This window comes from Cebus imitator, unplaced genomic scaffold (assembly GCF_001604975.1).
Source record: "Cebus imitator isolate Cc_AM_T3 unplaced genomic scaffold, Cebus_imitator-1.0 Scaffold218, whole genome shotgun sequence".
Taxonomy (NCBI): Eukaryota; Metazoa; Chordata; class Mammalia; order Primates; family Cebidae; genus Cebus; species Cebus imitator.
The window spans coordinates 1,685,066-1,693,904 of NW_016107533.1; positions in this window are offsets into that span (position 1 = coordinate 1,685,066).

An 8,839-nucleotide genomic window follows, 5' to 3' on the forward strand; every position below is an offset into this window, starting at 1 on the left:
CCCTACTAGATTGCAAACTGAGAGTTTAGAGTGACCCTTAACCTTCATTATATCCCTCAGTAACTAGCACAGTATTTGGCAAACATAAGCAATAAAAATATATGTATAATGGTTGAGCTGATTTGACTTTTTTTAGAAGGCGCGCCATGATGCTTGTCAACTTGTGCAGCCTCACTTCCCCAACCAGTGGCACAGAAGTCTTGGTTTTAGTTCAGCACAAAGACCAGTTTCTTACTGTATAGCCTTTGTTCAAGCAATCTTTTTCCCTTTACTCCTCCCAACCGCCACCACAAGATACTCCACTTCAACTCTCTGGAATTGTTTTCTCCGAAAAGTTTTTCCTGACTCATGACCTCTTCCCAAAGTTGGATTCATGCTTCTTCTGAGCTCCAGTAGCTCCCTGTGCATTTATCTCTGCACTATACACATTACATTATAGGGTAACAATGCAAACACTCCACCCAAGTTATTTTTCATTCATGTTGGTGTCTTCCAAGATTAGCACACTGCCTGGCACATAGCAGATGAGTTAAGAATGTGATTTGAATAAAAAGAACAAGGAACAGAGAAAGAATCTTGGCACACTGTGTGTTTTAGGGATGCGTGGATGTGGAAATGCAAATAGTTGGTTGTTTACTATATTCTCCTAAGACACAGCTGGAACTTAAAAGCACAAAAAGAGATCATGCCACTGCACTCCAGCCTGGGCAACAGAGTGAGACTCCATCTCAAAAAAAAACCTAGTACGATACCAAAAAAAAAAAAAAAAAAACGTAGGAAATAAAATTTATGGCATCTACTGAGGTACAGATACTAGAGAGTATAGCACACACTGATATAATTGTCAGATTACCTGTGTTCTAATTCTAGAGTCTACAGTATAGTGTGTTATCTTGAGAGTCTCTTACCTTCTCTAGGTCTATTTTCTCTCACATGTAAGAAGATAATCACATTATCTAGAATTTGAATTCCTTTAGAAGTTTCTCTAGAAATTTCCTGATTCTAAATTTCCCGAATTTATCTTCCGAGGTTTTGTGTCACCCATTATGCTGCTAATAAACAGTTAGTGTCACATTTACAAGAACGGAAAGCCAAACACCGCATGTTCTCACTCATAGCTGGGTGTTGAACAATAAGAACACGTAGACTCGGAGAGGAACATCATGTACTGGGGGCAGTTGGGGGGCGGTAGGGGAGAGACAGCAGGGGGTGGGGAGGGATAACATGGGGAGAAATGCCAGATATAGTATGCACCTAAAGTTAAATAAATAAATTTCTTAAAAATAAAATTTTTAAATAAACAGTTTATGTCACATTTAATGTACGTTAAAATGTTATATGTGTCCTTTTCAATCTATGTTGTGCTCAAGTAATGCAAGATTTGGAATCCTTTCTATCTTGTAATTGGTTTACATAATTTAACTTTAGCATGGAGTGTTTTTGAATGTTTGCTAAACCCTTTTAACTGGAGTATTCTCTTAATCCAAAGATCAGGTTATCTCTTCCTTTCTCGGTTGCACAACATTGATTCAGCTAGAGATTGAGACAGTAGAAGAAATGAATATTGTAAATTTGAAAATAGCCTCATGAAGGATGTCTCATATTTGTCATTTGATAAACATTAATTTACTAAAAAAAAAAAAAAGCTTTCTTTTTCCTCACTGGGCTTTATGATTTTAAAAATATTCCTGTTGTAAGTGTGGTCATTATTTGAAAATTATAAATGAGATATAGTCAAAGTTATTCCACAACTTTTTTCAACAATGTGATTATTTTAGGCATTTCATACAGGGAATTCTGAATTCTTTTGGAATTAGAGTATTCTGTAATATATAAAGTATGATAAGTATTAATAAAGTATTAAACCTCCTTCTAGGGCTTTCACTCTTGTCTCCAGACAAAGTATAGATTTTATCATTTGCAGATACTTGGGTGAGTGCCCACAGTACTCAAGGATAAGTTTTTTTGGAGGTTATATTACTTTAACAACAAATATAAGATGAAGCAGAACAAAGTTTCATTATAGGACTTCGTTTATGGGTTAGTAACAGCTACAAACCAGAACAGCAAATGTATTACTTCATAACACAGTGTTGTAATATTTCATGATTTTAATTGTTTGTTTATTTTGAGACAGAGTCTCACTCTTTCACCAGGCTGGAGTGCAGTGGCACCATCTCAGCTCACTGAAATCTCCACCTTCCAGGTTCAAGTGATTCTCCTGCCTCAGCCTCCCTAGTAGCTGGGATTACAGGTATGCACCACTACACCAAGCTAATTTTTGTGGTTTTTGTAGAGACAGGTTTCACCATGCTAGGCAGGATGGTCTTGATCTCCTGATCCACTCACTTTGACCTCTGAAACTGCTGGGATTACAGGTGTAAGCCACCACGCCTGGTCTATTTCATGATTTAATAGCTGTGTGGCCTTTCTGGACAAACCATGATATAAAACTCAGTTACCAAGTTTTCCTTTCTTGTAGTGGCAATCCTTCAGTTAAAAAAAAATAAAGTTTTCTCTCTTATTTACAAAAAAGTAGTTTTTGTTGGTTGCAACTCAGGTTACTTAGGTTTCCGAAAGACAGTGTGTCTGCTTGGATCATTGGAGTCAGTCTGTCAGACAGAAAACATTCCTTCCACCACCAACCCGCTGAATCATTCCCATGAAGTATGATTAACTAGTATCAAGTGACAGCAATGAAATGATTTCTGAATTATTCTCTTCTTTATATGCCTGAAGCTTACTGTGGTTTTTTTTTTTAAATGTAATATTTATACTAATTATCATTTGCTCTTTGACAGGAAACATGTTAGGGCAACTCTCTCACTCTTCCTATGACTCATGCATTTACATCTTGAGTCTTGATCTTTAAGCCAATTCTAGCCACATTATCTTCTGCTTCATATCAGGCTGTATCACTTTTCCTGTTATCCTGCTATAACTTTTTATTCAATGTATCCCAAACTCATCCTGCCTTCCTTCACACACAGATCTATCTCTCAGTCAAGCTTCTGGTTTCTGTCAATACCCCTTCCCTTCCCATTTACTAAGCCCAGAACCTCACAGCAATATATGTATATATATTCTTTGTTTTCTTGGTTTTTTTCATTTCCTTATCTTTTAAAATCATTATATATCTGTGTGTGTAAACATAACACAAACACACACGTGCATGTGCGCGCGCGTGCACAGACACACACACACACACACACACACACACACACACACACACACACATATATATATTATTTTTTTGTGACAGGATCTCACTCTGTCACCCAGGCTGGGGTGCAATGGTGTGATCTTGGCTCACTACAACCTCTGCCTCCCAGGCTCAAGCAATCCTCCCGTCTCAGCCACCCAAGTAGCTGCAGCTATCGGCTTGCACCACCATGCCTGGCTAATTTTTGTATTTTTAGTAGAGATGGTTTCGCCATGTTGCCCAGGCTGGTCTTGAACTCCTGAGCTCAGATGATCTGCCTGCCTTAGCCTCCTAAAATGCTGGGGTTACAGGCATGAGCCACTGTGCCAGCCCATATATATATATATATTTTTTTTTAATTTCAACTTTTATTTTAGATACAGAAGGTATATGTGCAGATTTGTTACAGGGATCTGTTGCACCCAGGTAGTGAGCATAGTACCCAACAAGTAGTTTTTCAACCCACACCGCATTGCCTCCTTTCCTCCTCCAGTAGTCCACAGTGTCTACTGTTCCCATGTTTATGTCTAACACAGCTATATTTGATGCTTCCCTTTTTAAAGTTTCCTGTCCATTCCATTTCCATGTCTTGTTTGACCCTTCTTTCAAAATATTTGCTCTGTTTCAAAATGGTTCTGTAGTCCAAGGAAAAGTCAAACTTAAACAAAAAGAGGAGCATCTCTTCTGGTGAGACTGGAGAAAAGGATTTAAGGTACAGTGTGAATGGAAATGCAGGTGATTTGTAGATTTTAAATCTACATTTTACAGCAAAAATAAAAAAATTGAATAAAACCTTAAGCATTGCATAAACTACCATAATGTCTTCTAGTTTTCTGATCCTAGTAATAGTAGATAGCATCTTGAACTTTTATCATCTGCTGAGTGCTAGTTTTAATACTTAACATACATTATTTCTGCTCCTTATAACAAAATTTTAATGAAATAGGCATTATTATCCATTTCTTTTTTTAGTTTTATGTATGTTTACTTCATATATTTTGACACTCTTTTTTTAAGTATATTTGTTAGGATAGTTAGGGCCTGTCAATGAATTTGTATAAATGATTCACCATTATGAAATGGACTTCACTTTCCCTGGTGAAGTTTTTTGCTCTGAAGTCTACTTAGCATCATATTAATACAGTCATTCCAGCTTTGATTCATCTTATTATGATATAGATTTTTCTGTCTTTTTACTTTTAACTTACTTGTGTCTTTATATTTAAAGTGGATTTCTTGGAGGTCTCAATCTCTAGCTTGTAATTGGTATATTTATACCATTTGTATTTAAGGTATTTATGGATATGTTTTGCTTTAAATGTATCACCTTGTTGCATGTTTTCTATTTGTACTACCTGTTATTTGCCCCTCTTTTATTCTTTTTTAAAACTTATTTTGCATTAATATTTTTAATGATTCAATTTTATCTCGTTTGTTGGCTTATTAGCAATTGCTCTTTTTATGGTATTTTAGAGGTTATTTTAAGGTTTATCATATACAGTTTTTGCATATCATGATCCAATGTCAGGTGTATTACACACTTTACATACAAAAACCTTACAACACTACACTTCCGTTTTCCACTCCCATCCTTTTTTGCTGTTGTCATACATTTTATTTCTACACCTGTTATAAACCTCACAGTGCATTTTTTTGTTTTAATTGGTCAATTATTTTTAAAAGAAATATAAATATATGAGAAATTCTTTTGTATTTTCCCACATAGTTATCATATCCAGTGCTCTTTGTGTTTTAGTGTTGACTTAGATTAACACTTCTTAGAATGTAGGTGTGCTAGTGATATATACTTACTCAGCTTCTGTATGTCTCAAAATGCCATTACTGTATCTTTATTTTTGAAAGATACTTTCACAGGGCATAGCATTCTTGAGTGATTTTTTTTTTCAATATTTTAAAGATACTGCTCCACTGTGTTCTTGCTTGCATTGTTTCCAACAAGAAATCTGCTGTTTATTTTCATTCCTAGTTGTGCAATGTGCCTTTTTTTACCCCTCTGTATGCTTTTAAAATCTTTTCTTCATCTATTTAAAAAGGCAGCTTAATGTGCCCTGCTATAATTTTCTTCACTTTTTTTTTGTGTTTAAGGTTTGTTGGTTCATGGATATATGGGTTTAGATTTTTCATCAAATTTTGGAATATTTTGGCCATTATTTCTTCAAATATTTTTCTTTCCTTTGGGAACTATAATTATGCACATATCAGACAGCTTATAGTAGTCCTGTAACTTACTCAAGCTATGTTCTTTTTTCTTTAGCATTTTTGAAATCTGTGTTTCATTTTGGATAGTTTCTATTGTTATGTCTTCAAGTTCACTTTTCTTCTACATGTCTACTCTGCTATTAATTATATTCAATGTATTTTCGAATTCAGACATTGTAGATTTACCCTCTAGAACAGGAAGTAGCAAAATATGACCCATGGGACAATTATCCCATGGCCCTTTTCTCTATAGTCCATGAGCTAGGAATGATTTTACATTTTAAAAAGTTTTTGTAAAAAATACTTTAAGTGGCCTGCAAAATCTGAAATATTTACTTTCTGACTCTTTACAAAAAGAGTTTACTGACCTTAGCTCTAGAATTTTATGTCTTTTTTGTATTACCTAAGTCTCTATTTTACATGTTCAATACTTCCTCTGGTTTCTTGATTATATGATATAGTTATGACTGTTAATGTCCTGGTCATCTTTGTCATTGTCATATTTATCATTTCTGGGTCAATGTCAATGATTTGGTTTTTTTCTCCTTATGATGGGTTATGTTTTCCCCTTTCTTTGAATTCCATATAATTTCTGATTCAATGGCCAACATTGTACATTTTGCCTTGCTGGTTTTTGACATTTTCATATTCCTATATATATTCTTAAACTTGTCATGGGGTGCAGTTAAGTCATTTGGAAACAGTTTGAATCTTTCAGATCTTGCATTTATGCTTTGGTACACAGGACAAAAGCATCATTTAGTCTAGGTGTGATTTTTCCCTAATAGGAAGCAAAACTCTGTGAGTATTAGATGTTGTCTTATGAGTTACAACATTTTCCACTCTCTTTAGTAGGAAAAGGCATTATACCCAGCCCTGTGTCAGCACTTGGAATTGTTTGCAATAATTCTTTTCAAGTGTTTCTTTCCCCCAGCTTCAGATAGAATTTTTACATACATGTACTTTTCAGTACCCAGCTGGGAGATCTTCTGTAGATCTCTGGATTTCTCTATATAGTTGTTACCATTCCTCTACTCTACCCTGCAAACATTACCTACCATGGCCTCCTCTGACTTCCAATTTTTTCTCAACTCAGGGATCACCAGGCTTTGTCTGAATTCCCCTCCCTGATCCACTTTCTCCATGCAGTAAATTAAAGCAATTATAGAATTTCTCTTATTTTCTGTTTCTGAGGCATTATTGTCTTTCCTTGCTTGATAGCCTTCTCTAGAAAAACTTATATATATATAACTTTATGTACACACACACACACAATTGTTTTTGTAGTTGCTTAGGGTAGGAAGTGGGGGACCCACACAGTAGTATTAATAAATACAGTCCTTGTTACTCCATCCTAGCCTGAGCAGATGTTCATTTGATTTTTTTAAAACACCCTTTGCAATTTAGCACCTACCTACCTACCTTTCCATCTTAACCTTTACCTTAGTTGATCATATTTCAGTCTTGGCATTTTGGCTCACTTTAACCCCTGCCTAAGATTCCTTCTACCTTCTTATGCATGGTGCTACAGGACTTAGAGAACACAAATTTCCATTGTCTTAGAGTCAACATTGGGGTATCTTTCAATTTCTTAGAGAATTTTTACTTTAACCAGGGTGTGGTGCCTCATGCCTCTAATCCTAGCACTTCGGGAGGCCAAACAGGCAGATTGCCTGAGCTCAGGAGTTCGAGACCAGCCTGGGAAACATGTGACTAAACCCCATCTCTACTAAAAATTCAAAATGTTATCCAGGCGTGGTGATGCATGCCTGTAGTCCCAGCTACTCAGAAGGCTGAGGCATGAGAATCACTTGAATCCAGGAGATGGAGGTTGAAGTGAGCCGAGATCATGCTATTTCATTCCAGCCTGAGTAACAGAGAGCAAGACTCTGTCTCCAAAAAAAAAAAAAAAAAAAAAAAAGATAATTTTTACTTTAGATTGTCCTTACCATAGTATTAGAATAGCAAAGTAGAAGGCATTAAAGATTAAAATATTTTTTTCAAAAACTCTCCTTTCTCTCAAAGATAGTTTTATAGATTAGAGAAGACTTGGGCTGGACTATATCTAAATGCAGAAAATAATTGCTTTTTCATATTGTTTGGGGAGGTCTATTCTTCTACCCATCAATGAGGTAAAATGAAAAGACTATTAATAATTTGGGGAATTGGATTCAAACTCTAGTGCTGTTACTAAACTGCATGAATCTAGGCAGGACATATTAATCACGAGTCCTCAGCTGCTTCTGTGTTGTGAAAAAGATGCTAATGTCATAGGCTCCATCAGTCTGTGATTCTCCTGTTTAAGATAACCTTGTCAGTTCTAATCACTTTACTGCTTTCATTTCTTCCAATATGCCTTTGGTATTTTCTCAGGATATTTCATTAAGCAGGAGAGGATGAATAAGGTAGATATGGCCCAGTTTGGTCTGCTCAGTTCTTTGCAAGCTGCCAGTCTAGAAGCTGAAGATTTTGTCTATAGTGCTTGTATTTTTGAGATAGTCACAAACACCTCACCTACACTCTCCTAGCTAAGAAGATATTAATCTTAAATTGAGTGTTTCTGGGATACATATTATATAAAAGTTTCTTTGAGGCAGAGAACAACTTTTACTCTTCTTTCTATCTGCCAGAGTGCTTTGCACAAAGCAGGCTCCAATCAAATATACTTTATACTCTCAGGTACCTTATCTCATTTATGAAACAGTTTATTAAGGATACATGTTAAAATAATATTTAATTTAAAATTCTGAGTCTTTCGGAAAAAAATCCAGATATAACCCACTTACCTTTTTTATCCTTAAAGAGTTAATTTATTATTTTTGGTCTTGTTAGACACAATACAATAAAGAAAAATAAAATAAAATAAAGGGTAATAAAATTACAACCTTTCTGAAATCAGTTTAATGAATCCTTCACATAAATTAATAGTTCGCCTTATATGTAGGCAGAGAGCATAAAATTTAATGTTAGATGATTTTTAAATTATATTGAAGATACTATTATTTACTCACCTTTCCCTTTATCTTCACAAGACAAATAAACAGATATTTAACATACCTGGAATGATATGTTCAGTTATGACTGATAAGAACAGTCATTTCTCTAAAACTATATTTTATTTTACTGATAATAACAAGGCCTAATATCAGCCCTTCTTATTTTTTCCAGCTTACTCTAAATGTCTTCTGCTCCTAGTTTATGCCCTTCCAAGCCATTCTCTGCACTGCTGAGTGATTTTTATAAAATGCAAATTTTATAATGTTATCATGCTTATGATTAAAATTATTTAGTGGCTGTCTAGGGTCAAGTACACATGCCTTAGCAAAGCTTATAAAGGCTTATAAAGTCTGCATCTGGAATGGGAGTAACATTGGCAGAGGGAAATAAAGTATTCTGGAGCAAATGGAACCAGAAGGA